The 19650-nt window shown below is 42.3% G+C and overlaps 1 long non-coding RNA gene across 1 annotated transcript; it reads left to right on the forward strand.

The window, feature by feature from the left end:
* Window positions 1–4567: 4567 nt before the first annotated feature.
* On the forward strand, window positions 4568–18931 carry LOC144230179 (uncharacterized). The gene is made up of 2 exons (XR_013334718.1): window positions 4568–4815; window positions 18648–18931. It is a non-coding gene; the product is annotated as an uncharacterized LOC144230179 (long non-coding RNA).
* Window positions 18932–19650: the final 719 nt, after the last annotated feature.

Consider the following 19650-nt stretch of genomic DNA (forward strand, 5'->3'; position numbering starts at 1 on the left):
TATCCAAGAGGATTTAAAACATATGTTTATGTGTATGTACATTATTATTCATAGTAGCCCGAAACAAAGAAACAATCCAAATGTCCATCAACCGATGAATGTGTAAACGAAATGTGATAAACCCATAGAATAGAATATTATTCAGTCATAAAAAGATATGAAGTATTAGCACATGCTACAACCTGGATGAATCTTGGAAATGTGAATGAAATGTTAGTGAAAAAGAAGTGAAACAAGCCAGACACAAAAAGCCATGCGCTGTATGGTTCCATTTACATGAAATGTCAAGAACAGGCAAACCCATAGAGGCATAAAGCAGATTATCGGTTGTCAGAAGCTATGAGGAGTGTGGAAGAGGAATTGACTTCTATGGTACAGGTTTATTTTTGTGGAGGGGAGATAAAAATGTTCTGGGATTAGATAGTGGTGATGGTTGTGTAACTTGGTGAATATACTAAAAACCACTGAGTTTTATCCTTTAAAATGGTGACTTTTATGCTATCTAGATTATGCATCAAAAAAAAAAAAAAAGTCTAGGGCGCCTGGGTGGCTCAGTCGGTTAGGCATCTGACTTCGGCTCAGATCAGGTCATGATCTCAGGGTTTGTGGGTTCTATCCCCGCGTCGGGCTCTGTGCTGACAGGTAGCTCAGAGCCTGGAGCCTGCTTTGGATTCTGTGTCTCCCTCTCTCTCTGACCCTCCCCTGCTCACGCTGTCTCTTTCTCTCTCTCTCTCTCAGAAATAACTAAAACATAAAAAAAAGTTTTTTAAAAAGTCTGAAATCCAATCTAGGATTCACACATTGCATTCACTTGTTATGTCTCTTTAATCTTAGTTGAAAACAACTCTCTCCTTACCCTTCTCTAATTTTTCCTGCCATAGTATTGGCATTTTTGAGAGTCCAGGCCAGTTATCTTGTAGAATGTCCTACAGTCTTGATTTGGCTTTTTTTCTTATGACTGGTTTTAGTTTATACATTTCTGGGGGGTAAGACTCTTCTTGTCTTAATATTTGTTATTGCTAATACAGAAATATGACAGATTTTTATAGTGATCTTGTAGCCAGTGGCCTTGATGAATTCTTTTATTAATTTTAATGTCTTACTTGTTTTTATTAAATGTTTATACACACAATCATGTTATCTGTAAATAATGACAGTTTTATTTCTTCCTTCCCAATCCTTACCCTTTAATGATTTTTCTTGCCTTATTGCAACAGCTATCTCCCCAAACTCCTAACCACTAATCACAGGCAGCCACTGATTTGTTTTCAATCTCTGTAATTTCATCATTTCAAGAATATTATATAAATTGAATCAAACAATATATAATCTTCATTATTTTTTTTTTCTTACTCAGCATACTTTCCTTGAGGTCCAGTCAAGCCTGGTATGCCAATATCCATATGATTTTTAGAATCACATTGCATAGACCTGCTTGAGGAGAACTGACATCTTCCAACAGAGTAGACCAATCCATGAACTTAGCATATCCAAATGTTTCTCTCAATATTATCCTATGACGTTTTTCTCTGCTAACAGAGTAAATAACTTGGATTTTTAACTCCCTCTTTTCCTATGCTTTGGAAGATTTTGTTAAAGATTAGGGATATTTCTTTCTTAATTGTTTGGGATAATTCACTGGAAAAATTGTTTGCATCTGGTTTGTGGGCAGCTTTTTAATTAGAATATATGTGTTTTTAAGTTTCTATTGGTAATGAGTTTCTCAGTGCTGTTTGTCTCTAAACCTCCCTATTTCTCTTTCACCTTTTGAAGGATACTTCACTGGGTATAGAATTCCAGTTTGCCAGCTATTTTTAGTAATGCCAGTCCTTGTTTCCTGGTTTCCTGGTGTCCATTGTTTCTATTTCAAAGTCAGTTATCAGCTTAATGTTGCTCATTTGAAGGCACTTTTTTTTCCTGAATGTTTTTATGTTTTTTCTCTTTGACTTTGGTTTTCATCAGTTATTTGCTTTTATTCTTCTTGGGAATTACAGTGCTGCTTTAATCTGTGGCTTGATATTTTTTTAAATCAGCTTTTGCAAATTCTATGCTTTTATTTTTTCAAATAGTATTTCTGTCCTACTCTCTCTTCTTTCCTTCTGGGCCTCCAAAATACAAATATGCTAGATATTTTCACCATATCCTGGACACCTTTCACATTCTGTTCTCTATTTCCCACTTTGTCTTCCTGTCCCTTTGTGTGGACATTTTCCTCTGATCCGTCTTCCAATTCACTAATTCTTTCTTCAGTTAAATTCAAGCTCTTATTAAATCCATCTATAGAGTTCATATTTTTATTATATTTTTTAATTTTAGAATTTCTATTTGGAATGCTTTTTTATGCTTTCTCATTTTCTGCTGAAATTGTTGTATTTTAATTAATTGAACCAATTAATTATAGCAATAACGTTTGTTTCTGATAACTTCAAAGCCTGGATGTTCCATACGTCTGTTTCTGCTCTTCATTGATTTTTAAAAATATTTGTTTATTTATTTTGAGATGGAGAGAGTGTACTGGGGGAGAATCAGAGAAAGAGAGGGAGAGAGAGAAACTCAAGCAGGCTCTGCACTGTTAGTGCCCAGAGCCCGGCATGGGGCTGGATCTCAGGAACCGTGTGATCATGACTTGAGCTGAAATCAAGAGTCAGACACTTAACTGACTGAGCCACCCAGGCAATTCGTGTTCATTGATTATTCTGAGTTTTGCTAATATCCTCAATTATTTCTGGCTATTTTTGATTGAATGCTGGACATNTGGCATGGGGCTAGATCTCAGGAATCATGTGATCATGACTTGAGCTGAAATCAAGAGTCAGACACTTAACTGACTGAGCCACCCAGGCAATTCGTGTTCATTGATTATTCTGAGTTTTGCTAATATCCTCAATTATTTCTGGCTATTTTTGATTGAATGCTGGACATTATAGGTAAAAAGAAATTAAGAGGTAATTTGAGGCTCTGGATGATTGCATCTACATTTTAAGAGGGTCACTTTTTCTGCAGGCTGCTAGACTATAGTCACTGGAAATTTCAGAGAATCTTAATCTAATCAGTGATTGATATGAGGTTTAACCTGAGCTTCAGTTCCTCTGAGTGCTGGGGTCTCTTTATAATATTCTGTGGTCAAAATGGCCTCAAATTATGGGCTAACTTCTCTGGGATTTCCTTCCTACCCCACAGTTTCCCACTGGTTTGTTAGCTCTCCAACAATGTCAGGCTTTCATATTGTTATGAGTTAAGTGTTCTGATCCACAGAGTCGTTACTGGACACAGAACCTTCCTCACAGCAGCTTGTTTCTTTGCATGTTCTGTGACTTTTAATTACAAAGTTAGATCCTTGTAACTATCTTTGAGAATTCTTTAAGACCTGGGGTTAAGTTTTTCCCAGAGAATTTATGTTTGCTTTTGGCAGGTGCCAGAAAGTGTTACCAACTTCAAATGACTTTAAACTAAAATTTCCATTTGCGATTACTTTAGTTTTTGAAGGCAATATGAATCCTTATTACCTACCCTATTGACTAGGCAAGTGGTTAAAAAATTTTCGGGGAGAGTGCATTACTCCTTTTCTTTTTCTGTGTTCACCCAATGAAAGTGTTGACCTTTAAGAGTTCTTGTTTTACGCAAGAGACTCTGATGGGAACCTTTCTCCCCAATAACCAGCCCTTTCTACTTTTGTCTCTCATGCCCAGCATAGCTCAGTGTAATGGAGGCTCCAGGCCGTGTGGGAGAGTGGGCACTCAGCACTGGATTTGGAGTCAACAGACCTAAGTTTGCCTCTCAGCTCCACCATGAACAGTCAAATTACTCCATGCAAAGACTTGCAGTTTTATCATCCATAAAAAGGGATAATATAATCCCCTAACTTCAGAGAACTTTGAAGGATGCATAACATTGCTAAATTGTGAAGTCCTTGAGTCAATAAATACTAACTGAGCACCTACTATGTGTAAGAAACTTTTATGAGTGCTAGGAATACAACAAAAATCTCTATGTGCATATGCATGCCCATATATACAGTAACCTAATAAAATAAGAAAATTTTGAGTAAAATATATAACATTTTATTTTATTTTTTAAAGTTTATTTATTTTGAGAGAGAGACAGCATGAGCAAGGGAGGGGCAGAGAGAGAGGGAGAGAGAGAATCCCAAGCAGGCTCTGCATAGTCAGCATGGAGCCTGACATAGGGCTTGAACTCACAAACCATGAGACCATGACCTGATCTGAAACCAAGAGGCAGATGCTTAACTGACTAAGGCACCAGGTGCCCCCCAAATTGAGTAAAATATATGATATTTTGGATGGTGGTAAGTGTCTGTCAAAAAATAATGCAGGTGAAGTAAAGGAGATAGGAATGTGTGCGTGTGTGGTGGGAGAGGGCTCATCGGTTCTGTATCCCAAACACTAGCACATGACCTGACAGAGTAGAAGTTCAAAAAGACTTTTGACTATGAATTAACAGCTTAGGAGACACCTATTACCATGTATGACACGTAATAGTAGCTTTTGATTCTAGAATGGCTATCGTTGCTGCTGGGTTCTCCACTTTATGCTGAGTTGTTGGCAAGTTCATACAGTTGTGCTCGGGCTCAGGAATTATCCAGATGAAAACTGGAGTAGAAGTTCAACTCCCTTCCTCCTTCTGTACACCATATCTGCAAATCTACTGAGGAGTCCCAGACATCTCCTCCCCAGGGAGCACTGTCCTGGTCCGTGGGGCTGACGCCTTGCTGTCTGGGTTCTCCCTGCCCTCCAAGGAGGGGCAGGAAGCCACAAGTCCAGGGTGACTGCTGCTGACACCATGCTGGGTACTCAGGTGAGGGCCCAGGTGCCTGCCCAGGGGTGTGTCTCGGTGTGCAGAAGGGAACTACGGATTGGCAATGCAGCCTGCAGATGTGAACAGAGTGAGCGCTCTCGGCCGGCAGGGGGCACTGTGGCGTCACCTTGGGTCCAGTTTGGCAGCGCGCTTCTTCCCATGGGCTTTTGTCCAAGATCACACAGCTGTTGAGTGGCAGAGCTTGGTTTTAAACTCGCATCTCTTTGACACCGAGGGTTATGCTTTCTCACTGTCCATGGCTCAGTTTCCTCGAATGCAGGCTGCAGCTTCTCACTCAGAGAGCCCAGAGAGCCCGGAGTTCTGGCACAGGTCTGCCTTGTGACAAATGGTATTAAAACTGACAGAAAAGGCTCCACTGGGTTTTCCAGAGCTTCTATGCTCTTCCCCTTGGGTTTCAGCATTAATCTGGGAACTTTAAAGAGATGTATGGTTGGGAACACACTTCTGATTCGGGGCTTCTGATTTCTGGGATGTCCCCAAGGCCCAAGCTGGTCAGAAGCTCATGCTACAGCCAGGTGGCAGTTCTGGAAGGCTCCAGGAGGATTTAGGGATGCAGCTCCAAATATCTGGCCCTCAGAGTCTGAAATCCCCACTTGGGGTCCTGCCCACGCCAAGAGCCTGGACTTAAATATGAAATGTCCATTGTGGGTCAGATGAATCAGCCCTGGGCCAGGGAGACTTGTAACACTATGATGCTCCCATGAGGACGAGCAGGGGACTGGGGGTATAATGGCAGCTCTTCTAGGGGACTCATCGCAGACTCTGCCTGCAGATCTGCTTCTAAGTGTCCTGGGGCCAGCCATAGGGAGGCCCTTGTTTATCCGCAATTGCTGGCCTGGCTCTTTCTCTGTTTTTCTCCTCTCTTTCTCTTTCTGAGGAGCAAGCTTCCCCTTCCCACCCTAAGGCCCTGGGTTCTGATTGTTGAAGAGGGCAGAGGGAGTTCTGGTCTTTACTTAGCCACTCTCCCCAAGCAAATCCCCTCACTCGGAATGGAGGTTCTTCACACCCCTGTTATACAGGCTGCTATTAGCATCAGATAAAGACTTGGGGGAGGGAGAAGGATTTAAAACCTTCCCTGACAGTTCATCCAAGGCCAGAGCTTGTCTCTCTTATGGCCCAAATGGCCTAAGTCACCATCCTTGCCCACCCACCCTCTCCCAGACGCCAAGTCTGTGGCCGAAGGCAGTGTAGGGGGATGGAAAAGTCTGAGGATGAGAATTCTGTCCACCAGGAAGGTTCCTGGGCTAGAAGAAGATGGGACAGGGTATCCATTTAGAAAGGTAAATGCCACTTTCCAGGAGGTGAATGGTAAGAACAGACATTCTTGTTTTGTTCCTGTTCTTGAGGAGAAAGCATTCAGTCTTTCATCATTTAGTATGATGCTAGTTTTGTGCTTTCCTTAGGTGCCCTTTGACAAGCTGAAGAAGTTCCCTTCTATTCCTAGTTTGCTGAGTGTTTTATCATGAAAGGGCGTTGTATTTTGTCAAATGCTTATTTTGAATCTATTGAGATGATCACATATTTTTTTCTTTTGTTCTATTAATATTTAAATCTATAAAATTGATTAACACAAATAACATCCTATTACTGTATTATTAATATGTAGTATGCTAAATAATGACACTTCAAAAATGTCCAAGTCCTAATCTCTAGAACCTGTGAATATATTATTTTACATGCTAAAAGGGAATTTATAGATGTGATTAGATTACAGATTCTGAGATGGGGAGATTTTCCAGGATTTTTTGGTTGGAACCAATGTAATCTCAAGGGTTCTTATAGAAGGAGGATAAGAATTAGAGTCAGAGGGTGGTCTGATGATGGAACAGAGATAGATATTTGGAGATACTAATCAATTTGTGTTGCTTTTAAGCCATTAAGTTTGTGGTGATTTGTAATAACAGCAATACGAACTAATACAATTACATTGACTGATTTTTGTGTGTTGAACCAACCTTCCACTCCTGAGATAAATCCCACTTGGCTATGGTGTATAATCTTTTTATTTTATTTTATTTTATTTTATTTTATTTTTTGTTTATTTTTGATAGAGAGAGAGAAAGAGTGAGCATGAGCAGGGGAGGGGCAGAGACAGAGGGAGACAGAATCTGAAGCAAGCTCCAGCTTCTGAGCTATTAGCACAGAGCCTGATGTGGGGCTTGAACTCACAAACTGCAAGATCATGACCTGAACTGAAGTTGGTCACTTAACCAACCGAGCCACCCAGGCACCCGGTGTATAATTCTTTTAATATACTGCTAGATTCTGTTTGTTGGTGTTTTGTTGAGGACTATATTCATAAGGGATATTGATCTATAGTTTTTCTTTTCGTGTGATGTTGTCTGCTTTTGGTGTCAAGGTTATACTGACCTCCTGGAATGAGTTAGGAAATATTTCCATCCTTTTCTATTTTTTTGGAAGACTTTGTGAAGGTTTAATGTTAGTTCTTAGACATTGGGTAGAACTAACCAGGGGAGCCATCTGGTCCTGGCCTTTTCTTTGTTGAAAGTTTTTTGGTGACCCGCTTGATCTCTTTACTTGTAGATGTGTTTAGATTTTCTACTACTTCTTGAATTAGTTTTGGTAGTTTGTGTCATTCTCAAAATTTGTCCATTTCATCTAGTTATCTAATGCTTTGTCATTAATTATTCATAATATTTCTTATAATACTTTTTATTTCTGTAAGGTTAGTAATACTGTCACCTCTTTCATTCTGGTTTTAGGAATTTGAGTCCTCCATTTTTCTTCTTGATCATGGGAGCTAAAAATTTCTCAATTTTGTCAATCTCCTCAAATAATTTTTAATTTTGTTGATTTTCTCGTTTTTATATTTTTATTTTATTTTTACTCTCATTTTAATTATTCTCTACCTTATGCTTTCTTTTAAGCTTAGTTTGCTCATCATTTCTAGTTTCTTATTGTTGAAGATTAGATTATTTGACATTTTTCTTCTTTTTTTTTGGATGTAGACATAGCTTTGAATTCCTTTCTGGGAACTAGCTTAACTACATCCCATAAGTTTTAGAATTTTGAGTTATTTTCATTCATTTCAAAGTATGCTCCAATATCCCTTGTGATTTCTTCTTTAACCCATTGGTTATTTAGGAATATGCTGTTTAATTTTCACATATTCGTTGATCCCCCCAAGTTTCTCTCTGTTACTGATTTCTAATTTCATTTCACTATGATAGAAGAACATGCTTTGTATGATTTGAATCCATTTACATTTATTTAGACTTTTTTATGGCCTATAAATAGTCCATCCTGAATAATGTTCCATATGTACTTGAGGAGAATGTTGTTGGGTAGAAAGTTCTACAGATATGGGTTAGATCTAATTGGTTAATAGTGTTGTTCAACTCTTCTATTTTCTTGCTGATTTTCTGTCTACTTGGTGTATCCATTTCTGGAAGTGGTATATTTCAGTCTCCAACTATCATTATTGATGTTTCTGGTTTTCTCTTATATTCTGATCAGTTTTGCCTCATCTATGTTGAGACTCTACTAGGTGTGAGTATGTTTATAATTGTTAGATATTCTTGATGGATTGACCCTTTTACCATTATACAATTCCTTATCTCTAGTAACAATTTTTGTTTTAAAGTCATGCTGTACAAACCTTTGCTTCTATATAACTCTGGTCACTCTTCCCTTCTGTAAGCTCATGCTATCACAAATCACAGCTCTATACATTGTGGACCCATCAACAGACTTACAATTAATGTTTTATGCAGTTGCTTTTTAAATCATCTCCTTAAATGTCTCCATCAATCTTCTGGGAGAAGAAAAGAGTTTCAAATGAAAAGATAAATCTATACTGTTATCTTACTCAGTTTAGGGTGGTATAACAAAATACCATAGATTAAATGTCTTACACACCATTTAATTCTCATAGTTCTGGTAGTTGGGAAGAATAAGATCAAGATACCAGAATGGTTGAGTTTTTGGGGGACCCTTCTCTGGTTGCAAATAGCCACCTTTTTGCTGTGTCCTTTCATGGTGGAGAAAGAGAGCTCATTTCTCTTCTTTTTCTAAGTAAGGGCTCCACCCTCAAGACCTAATTTGATTCCAATTACCACCTCCAAATTCCATCACATGGGAGATTCGGATTTCAATATATGCATTCTAGAAGGACACAAACATTCATTCCATGGTAACCATCTTTTTAATTTACCAGTATAGATACCTTTACCAGTGCTCTTTATTTCTAATGTGGGTTTACATTTCTTTGCCACCTGCATCTTCTGCCTTCTTGTTCATTCCCCTTTATTGTCTACTTTACATCCTTTCCCCACAGTTTCAAGCATCCTTTTATTTCATTCTGTGGGCCTATAAGAATTTAATTTCCTATCTGCATAACCATCGACTTCTGCCACTTTCCAAAGTCATGGTTCCCAAGCTGTCTTCTCCCCCTATAGGGTGTGAGGGCACCTATCTTCCAAGCTATAGAAACATAATTTACTTGAGGAAAAACTGATTGACTTTTTAAAAATATCATATTTTCTATATTGTCTCTAGAGACTAGGGTAGTAACCTCAACATTGTCTATTCTACTCTGATCAATTGCACATAATTAGCAGACATTAAATAAAGCAGATGTCCTCTTGAGTAGATACGGGGCTCCAGTAGGGATGTTGTAAAATGCAGGGTAGACTTAGTAGTGGATATCTGGTAGGAGCAGACCACCAGGGCTGGCCATTAACACCACATTATTCAGGGCCATTGTTACAGGACTAATCAATTGTGAATTAGAATTTGAGCCACATATAACTTAATTGTGGCATGGTGTCACCATTAATCATGTTCTGGAATGCTGAGAAAAGACCGAAGTGAGCTAAAAGTCGAAGGTTTAAGGTTTCTTGAAACAAAGCTCATTTAATGATATTCATGAGTGAATGACGTATTATGGTAACCAGTCCTTGGTATTAGTCCAATTCCATTGGTGATCCCAGGGGCTAGATAGCTGCCCAGATGCTGAGCTTTCTGGAAAACAGTGATTAGTATTCAGCATGTGTCTGGGGAGAAACCATATACAGCACATCTTGTATTTTCAAAGATCCAAATGGAGACCAAATGAGAAGGAGAGGTTTAAGATTTCCACATAAAATTCAATAGTTGTATTAGGCTGAAGAGAGGGGCCAGATTTCCTTGCAGTTGGGGACTTCCTCAGAGTCCCATAGGCCTGGAAACTGCCCTGAACATGAGAGTCAACTTTGGAGGGGCAGGAAACAAAGCAAGCTTGGGGTTGGGGGAAATTGTTAAGGTGCTTTTTAATGCTATTGGTCCCGCTATGATTATTACCATGAACCACAATAACACTGGCTACCATCTCTGTGGATCTATTGTGTATCAGGCTCTGTCCTAGGTGTTTTGTGGACACTAAAATATATAGTTTAGTTTCAGAACACTCTTTCATGGTAGGTTGTATTATATTTAAGATGATAAAACCATGGATCACGTGTACCTGTGGCACTGAGCACACAAAAATTCTGTAGTTGGGGTGGTCATGAATCATCTTACTGCTACCTCTTCACTGTTCCTGTAAATCCATATTATGGGGCTGGTTCTTTCCCTGGCCCTGGATGAAAACTTTGGCCCATGAATTTTCTGGTCTCTCCTAGGTAATAAAAACAGTTCTCTGGTCACATTCTCAAGTCAAGCAAATCTACAAAATATTGTCTCAATTCAGCAGTAAAAATATCTAGCTCCATTTAATAATCCAAATTCTGAACGTAAAGTTGAGATTACTCCGTCTCTCACTTGGGCTGGAAACCTCCTTGGAAGAGGGGTCCACAATAATCCTCCTGAGTTTTCCTCACTTAGCATTCCTCTTCCATTTGCTTGAGGAAGCTGGAGAAAAGAGGAGAGAACAAAAGTTCCCACTTGTCAGGTACTCCTGTGGCCACTGAGTATAAACATTCTTTGGGCCTTGGGGGCACTGAAGGCTGACTTTCCTCCTAGAACACTTTAATAGGTTGCTTGACGGTACACACCCACCATCCCATTATCTGCTGGGGTCTCCCATCTGTAGGGCTGTGTGGAAGACATCTTTCCTCCATCTGTGACTGACTTGTGGCTCCTTCCTTAGCTCCTGGATGTGAGCAGGTTAGAGTTGGGCCTTTGTGGTCCCCTTACCGCATAGTGTTCTGGGACAGGACCTGAGGCCCCTGAACACTGGCTTTTCTGACATAGAGCCCACACACGTCACACCTTCTGGAAATGTAGCTGATTCTGGTGCATAAACCTCTTTCATTTTGCCAACAAAGCAGCTGGGCAGACTGCTATGGACTGAATGGTGTCCCTCTACCCCCATTTATATGTTAAAATCCTAAGCCCCAATGTGACTGTATTTGGAGATGGGGCCTGTAAGAAGATAATTAAAGTTAAATGAGGTCATAAGGGTGGGGCCCTGATCCAGTAGGATTAATGTCATTATAAGACAAGATACCAGAGACTTGTTCTCTCCCCCACTCCCTTACCCTCTCCTTCCCTCTCTCCCTGTCTCCCTCCCCGCTCAGCCCTGTGCATTTAGAGGGAAGACCATGTAGGAACAAAGGTGCTGTCTGTAAGCCAGGTAGAGGTCTCTAACCAGAAACCAAACCCTGCTGGACCTTGACTTGGGGCTTCCAGCCTCCAAGACTGTGAGAAATACATTTCGGTTGTTTAAGCCACTCGATCTGTGAGATTTTGTTATGCAGCCTGTGTTGACTGATACATATCTCTCTCTCAAGGTTTTTACTTCTCTGGTGTGAGCTGGGCACCAGTCCACTGTGTCACTCAAGCTTCTGCGTATGTGTTCAATTCTTTTTTTTTTTTTTAATTTATTTCTAGAGAGAGAGTAGACAGCGTGAGCAGGGGAGGGTCAGAGAGAGAGGGAGTCACAGACTGAAACAGGCTCTAGGCTCTGAGCTACAGTCAGCACAGAGTCCGACGTGGGGCTCGAACCCACAAACCGTGAGACCCACAAACCGTGAGATCATGACCTAAGCGAAAGTTGGACGCTTAACCGACTAAGCCACCCAGGCACCCCGTATGTGTTCAGTTCTTGAGAGGACCCCATTTGGCCTTCTATGGTCCCCACAGAAGGTATTGTCCCCACTGGCAGGGCCAGAGTGAGGCTCACAGCAGCGCTCCCCAAAGAAATCTCTTAATTAATTAATTAGTTAATTATTCATGTATTTCTTTATATTTAAGAGATAGAGCATGGGCAGGGGAGGGGGCAGAGAAAGAGAGAGAGAGAGAATCCCAAGCATGGGATCTCAGCATGGAGCCCAAAGTGAGGCTCAATCCCATGACCTTGGGATCATGACCTGAACTGAAATCAATAGTCAGACGCTCAGCCAACTGAGCCACCCAGGCACCCCATAAATCATCCATATTTTTAGATCCATGAAGTGGGTATGTGGTTAAGAGATGTGTAACAGGTTCTCCCACCTGGTGTGACAATTTTGGTCAGGCACAATCTTAGACACATGGCATCCTGTCTTGGCATCAATCCAAACTTCCACATTAATACCATTTAATACACAGATGGGAGGAAGATAGACCTCTGTCTTGAATCCAGGTATCTTTAAGATTTGTGGTCTTTCAGGGGCGCCTGGGTGGCTTAGTCGGTTAAGCGTCCGACTTTCGCTTAGGTCATGATCTTGCAGTTCGTGGGTTCGAGCCCCACGTTGGGCTCTGTGCTGGCTGCCAGCTCAGAGCCTGGAGCCTGTTTCAGCCTGTGACTCCCTCTCTTTCTGACCCTCCCCTGCTCATGCTGTCTGTCTCTCTCTCTCTCCTAAAAATAAATAAAACATTAAAAAAAATTAAAAAAAAAAAAGATTTGTGGTCTTTCCACAAAACTGTTGCACTGGGCTTCTGAAATGGAAGGATTTCTGACTGTAGGCTGTGTCTGTCACATTTACCACTGTATCCCTTGACTTCTGGCATGCTTAGCACAGAGCATACGCTATTGTGCAGGCAGTAATTGCCACATGGACATCAGCCAGTACGTGCCAGGCACATACCAAGGGCTGACTAAATAACGTTCAAATTGTTGAATGGAACTCTCTAGCACCAGAGTGAGGGGTTGGGAATCAGATAAAAATTCTGGTGTCTTCTGAAGGGTCCAAGGAAGACTGTTCAGTGAAAGAAGCCTCCATGAACACAGCTGTGAAATGTTACCACTTGAAGATTGTCCATGGGGCTAGAGCAGGCTCATTACCATTCGGTCCAGATTCTCCCTCTCCCTGCTTCCTCCCAGCCATATATGAGCCATCTCTGCTTCCTCAGGGGCCTTAGTCTCACCCGTCCCCCAAAGGAGACAATTGTCGGAGGACAGAACCGCAATGCTGTGGGATGGCCGCAGCCGGTCTGAAGGGACCAGCATCTCAGCCACCCTGGAGGAGAGGAGGCCCTGCCTGGGCCCAGAGCTCAGACAATGCTTCAGTTCACGATTTGATGGATCGCTTTTGGCCCTTGGTCAAAGCAAGGGGAAAAAATAACCAGAGAGAAGCTCAGTTTAGGACAGGGGCCGAGGGTCATCGCTGCTTCCAGCATCACCCCTACAGTGCTGTGTGACCTTGGCGAACATCATTACTCTCTAAACAACCTGGGGTGGGGGTGGGGGAGTCTGCTGGCTAATGCGTTGCACGTGTATGGTGCAGGGTATAATAAAACAGGCTCCACGAAGCATATTTTGTCCTTGAGGGACAAACAGTACAAGCTATTTATTTTAGGAGCATGGCTTAACCAGCTCTTCCAGCTCAGCTCAGAAACCCCTGGCAATCCTGGCATAGCCTCTCAGAAGCAGCAAAGTCTAATTAGGGGTCCTTTTCTGCCTGGAGTCCAGCTGGCCTGATCCAAGCAGAAGGCAAAAATGCTGTTTGTCAGGCATCCTACCTCTTGTTCTCATTCATTCATCCAGAATCTTTATAGAGCCCTTCATCTGCACCTGATCCAGGGGGTGTAAAACTGGAAACATAGTGGTTTTTACCTCCAGCTTCCACTCTTGTCACTTCCACAGCGCTGCATGCCCCCTGTGTCCCAGCAACTTTGCATCCATCTCTGTTCTATTGTGCCCTCCATCCCTTCTACCAGGAATGCCCTTTTCTCTCCTCTGCCTGACAAATCCTAACTGTGCCTTCAAGCACCCTCTCTGGGAGGTTATCCCGGACTCCATGAAGCAGAGCAAGTCACTCTGTGTTCTTGTCACTGCGAGAGGCAAAGACAAGACCATCTCCCTGGCTTCAGCCTTCCTGGTGCTGAACACGGCCACACCCGCTCTGTGTCCTGGAGAGATGGCCCTGGGTTACTCCGAATTACTCAAAGCCAAATAGGATCTCATCTTGGGGTACTTCACCCATAGATCTGCCTCAGGACCTAGAACCTGCCCCTAGCATTCCTTCAGGCCTCTAGGGCATGGGTTTTAGTTCTGAGAAGGTAATGTCCGTTGTAGGCTTGCAGAAGGCTGGGGTCCAGGGTGGGTAGACCAAAGGTTCAAAAGACCCCAGGAAGCCTGCAAAATAATGAGATAAGGGTAAATATTTTGCTGTTTGATTTATTAGTGTTTTCTCTTTTCAAAGAGAGCCAGGAAGAGTCAGGCTCATTTCCCAACTTAAGAAGGAACAGGCTATGGGTCAGCTGAGAGTGGGCGGGATGAACATGGCAGAGTGATAAATGGCTGTTGACAATGTGCTTAAATACAACCCATTGACCCACCTTCTCCCCTCCCAGGGAACCCACCCAGCCAGGGAAACAGGCCCCAGAGTATCCATCTGTGGGTCCTGCCTGAATCCTCCTGATACAGTGTATTAATGGAATATTTAAAGTAGAGCAAGACCAGCAGACCAAGAGACAAAAAGAGAGTTTGTTATTCACAGTTCCCAAAAGGAGGGTGGTTTCTATGGGAGGAAATGAGCAAGACAGGATAAGCAGAATTAGGATTGCCTAGTTTGAATGATACCAGTGGGTTTCAGAGCATAGGGATTGTCCCTGATTGTTTGACACTTGGTCCTTTGGTGATTAAGGCAGGGGGAGAGTGTCCTGGAGTATAAAAGTGAGAGCCTCACAAAGAAAGTGGTTGAGGGTATGGTGTGGTGGTTGGGGATTGGTTGGTTTGCATGTTGAAAGCACACTCTTTGACAATCTATCCTGGGATATGCAGATGAGCAAGTGTCTAGGAGTTAGCTAGAGGAGATCTGCTCAACTACTCAGCTCTATCTATGTAGTGCACAAGCTGCCATAGATAATACATAAACATATGGGTGTGCTTGTTCCAGTACAACTTTATTTATAACAATAGGTGGTGGGAAGGAATCGGCTGAGGGGCCAAAGTTTGCAGACTCCTGGGTTAGAGACTTTGCTGTCCACAGGCAAGCATGGGCAGGAGGAGAATGGAGGGGGGTGGAGGACAGGGCTGGAGGGGCAGCATGTTGCCTTGAGAGTGAGCCAGGTTGAATAAAGGGGGCTTCTATTAGACCTCAAAAGGTCACTTTGGTATTAGTATGGTGGCCAGAGGTGGCAAGGCTAGCTGGGAGGCAACTGGAATGCACTTGAACCAGAACAGGGTCCACTGGGGTGGGGAAGATGGACAGATTGAATGGAATTTAAAAGACAGAAAATGACATGACTTAGGGATAGTCTGTCTGTGGACTGGTTCTCAGGTTTCTGGCTTTTGCAAGAAGGGATGGATGATAGGGCCACTCATTGTGATGAGTAGGCTTGGAGAGGGGCCATGAATGTGAGAATGGACCCCTGCCCATTGTAGGAAACTCTGGAGAAGGACAAAGATGAGCTTCCCCCACTGTATGTTTCATGTTTTAGGTGAGCTAAGCAGAAGCAGGTATCGGGGCTCTCAGCCCTTGAGGACATTACTCCGTTTCCTTCTCACATCTGCAGTCAGTTGGCTGTTATTCCGCAGGGGTTACCTGGCTTTTCTCTTTGACCGCTTCCAAGATTTGGTCTTCCTCCATGATTTCTGCATTTTGACTACTATGTATGAGGTACTGATCTATTTCTATTTATTCTGTTCACTCTTTGCAGTGCCTTTTGATATAAAAACTCATGTCTTTCTTCAATTCTTGGCTATTCTGAGTACCTCTTCAAAGATGGTTCCTCTGCCATTTCTTCCATTCTCATCTTGGGAGCTCCTATCAGACAAAAGTTGATACCTCTCCAACTATTACCACTCTTTCTTAACAATGCTTTCATTAAAAAAACAAACCAAACAAACCAGAAAAACTTCATTTCTCAATACAGTCTTTAGGCAAAATTCTTCAATCCTACCTTCCAAACATGAATACTCTGATTCCTTCTCTAGAGGTTATCTAGTGTTTTTCATTTTTCATTTTGCTTGCCAATTATGAGTTTTCTTGTTGGCTCTTTTCCTTATTCTCTTGATTTTCTTTCATGACTTCCAGTTCCTTTAAAAATGTATGTTACTCCTTGATTTATCTCTTTGGGCATCCTAAAATATCCATGTAGGGTCCAGCTCTGCAACACGGCAGAGAGATATGTCCATCTGCCATGGCCCGGAGGTGTGATCTAGACAGAGAAAACCACACAGGATTATCCAGTGTGGTTTGACCCGTCAACAGCTTGGAAAGCACAGGTAATGTCATTATGAAATGACATTTGTCATCAGTGCAATGCTGGACATGCAGAATTCATTTGATGAGACTTACAAGGTAGGCACTCAAACTTTGAGAACTTCATTGAATTACAGCCAGCTGAAAGACAGCAGATCGGATTTCTTCTTGGGCAGAGGTTTGTTTATCCTAAATGCTGAGCCAACAGTCCTATTAGTTTTGAACTGACTTAAATATTTTTCCACATTTGGGCAGAGCCACTATTTGCCAAGAGAAGGGTACAACAACATATTGTTATGATTCTTCAAGGACAGGCGCCTGTGTATCCTTTCCTCCACCCCGCAGCTACCACACTGCTCCATAAAGGTTTATTGGCTTACCTTGTAAAATGGTCATTGAGCATAGAAATCATGATATAAGTAAATTTCATATTTCATGATCTATACATTGAAATAAGTGTTGCTTCTGCCTTAGAAGCCTCTGTCCTAATGGAGTGATGTGGCCATTGCTCCAGAGGACACAGAGATCCTGCTGAAAATTGCTCTTGGGCCATTTCATAAGCCAAAACAGACAACTGCATGGTCACACTTCACATGGAGGCATTGTCTATATGCATGTATGTCTACTAGGTGTGTACAGAATACAAATGAAATATATTACAATATAGTATATGTTAATATATTATATAATTATTTTATTAAAAAACAACATTGGCAAAAATCACGAACACGTCAAACCAATCTTGTTGAGCATTTGCTACACTCTCTCTTCCCTGTACTGTATTCCAATTTAATAAAATGGCATCTGGCTCCCACTGAAGTTTCAAAACTTTTCCATATTTGATAGGTCAACAATTACAATAGTATGTTGACCTTGCAATATACTGTTTTAATAATGTGTTAATACGTAGCAATCCTTGGATGGAACTTCCAGAATTGCTATTTTATAACCATCCACTGCCATATTAAAACAACCTTCGTGGCCAGAAAGCCAATTGCTGATGTGTATCATTAGCTGAAGGATTGTTACACGTGTGATTGGCACACACAGAATTAAACTCAAAATGAGCACCCAGAGACCTAAAACTTCTAAAGAACAGTTCCTTTGCAAGGATCCTGGGTGAGTGGTTTGAGAGTGCGTTTGTAAAGGGTACGTGGTAATCTAAAGGCTCAGTGGAAACTCAGTCCCTAGAGGAACTCACTCGCTGTCCCTAGTGGGCCTTCAGTGAACATTTCTACATCAACAGTGGGGCCAGAGTCAGAAGTGGACAATCATCTGAAAACTCAGGAATGGGAAAATGTAGAAAGTGAAAAGGAAAAGAGGAAGGATGAGGATAGGAAGGGAGAGAGGGAATAAATAAAACAGATGAAGGAGAACATAAGCTAAAGAGATGGAAAGCATGGAGAAGAGAGCATTCTGAATGGAGAGAGACTTTGGAAGGAGCAGGGAGGGGCCTGTTGGAGATTGCAGGGGCACTCCTTTCCCTGAGCTTCATTTAGGCCAACCTGCATGTCGTAATTTCTATGTGTTGGATTGTATGGAAGTGTTAGTCACTGGGTGGGTCTGTGGGCAGCCCTGGTAGTGTGCTGATCCACATCCTCATCACTCTGATAGAAAGGAGTTTTGTTTCGGGTTGACTAGGGTCTGTCTGCCAAGGGACCCTTAGATTTACTGGGCCATTTACATTTTTACTATCAAAGGGTTGAGTCCCAGACCGAAGTATCTAGTCTTTTCCAAGGGAAACTGTAGAATTCTCCTAAGAAATCCCAGGAGGAAGGGCACCTGGGTGGCTCAGTCTGTTAACGTTGGACTTTGGTTCAGGTCATGATCTCACAGTTCATGGGTTCAAGCCCCATGTTGGGCTCTCTGCTGTCAGCATGGAGCCTGCTTTAGATCCTCTGTCCGCCTCTCTCTGCTCCTCCCCTGCTCGTGCTCTCCCTCTCTCAAAAATAAATAAACATTAAAAAGAAAAAGACATTCTAGGAAGGAAACCTAATTTCTTGGTCATTTTTGAAAGTTATCCCCCGAAATGCTGAAGCTGCTTAGGCTCAAAAAGGGGCTGTTTTTCTGAGAAGGGCTTCAAAACCAAGGGGATGACAATGTCATAGTCCATGGGGGAGTAACAAGTGTCCATCATCAAGGAAACCCCTGAATGAGCACCCATGTTGCACTAGATCCCAGCCAGGCATGGGTGCCTGTCCTGACAACTCCATGCGCCTCATGGTTAAACTTTTATTCCAGAAACACCAGATGGTGGTGCCACGTCAAGCTTTACAAAGATCCTCACCAAACCTCAGACTCTGCCTCCTGAATCCGTCACTCTCCTGTTCCAAAGATAAAATGAAAAGGAGAGAAAACAGCCTGGAGATCACCATGGCAGCCATCTGGACACACCTGTCTCTATTGGCAAGGGGCGGCTGACAAGGGGGAGAATTTGAAAAACTGCAAACATCTTGTTTTCATTGACTTACAGCTAGTTGTCCAAATATTTGTATCACTTGAGGTATATGCACAAAAGAAAGTCATTGAATTTAGAGTGCACTTCTATTATCCAGTACAAACCCCTTCTGGTACAATCTGAACTTTCCTGAAAACAATCTAAATAATATACATTGTAACAAGCAAGGGGGAGCATGTTCACTTAGTGTATGCAAGTGCTGGGCATTAGGGATCTGGTGATACACAAGAGGCATGGGTTTTTTGCCCTGGTGGCACTTAACTTTCTAGGTGGGAAGATAGACTACATGCTAGTGAAACAGGTTAAGGGAGTCATGATAGGTATGGCAAGCACTGATGAAGGAGTAAAAATGGCTGCCGTGACTGGGAAGCCACTTCAGATGGTGTTCAAGGAGAGTCTGAGGAATAAATAACATTTCAGCAGAGGCATGAAGGGTGTAGATAATCAGCCATGGGAAGGTCTGGGCTGGCCAGGGCAACCAAGCAATAGGACCTGCAAAGGCGCAAAGCGGGGAGGGAAGAGGGTGGAGGATCGTGAGACGGAAAGGAGGGCTGTGAGGTGAGAAAACTCCAGGGGCGAGAAGCTGTTGAAGGGTTTTAAGTGAGCAGGGTGCCACGATTGATGCTTGGGAGGCAGGGTGTGGAGAATGTACTGGAAGGAGCCAAAAAGGAGGGAGGGAGGTGGTCAGGAGGCTTTTGCAGGGTCCCGGTGGGGGTCTGTGACTTGGTGCACAGTGATGCAGAGTTAGAGGCAGAGGCAGACAGATTAGAGGCATAATTTAGAAGC

Source organism: Crocuta crocuta, unplaced genomic scaffold, assembly GCF_008692635.1.
Source record: "Crocuta crocuta isolate KB4526 unplaced genomic scaffold, BGI_CrCroc_1.0 scaffold93, whole genome shotgun sequence".
NCBI classification, from domain to species: Eukaryota; Metazoa; Chordata; class Mammalia; order Carnivora; family Hyaenidae; genus Crocuta; species Crocuta crocuta.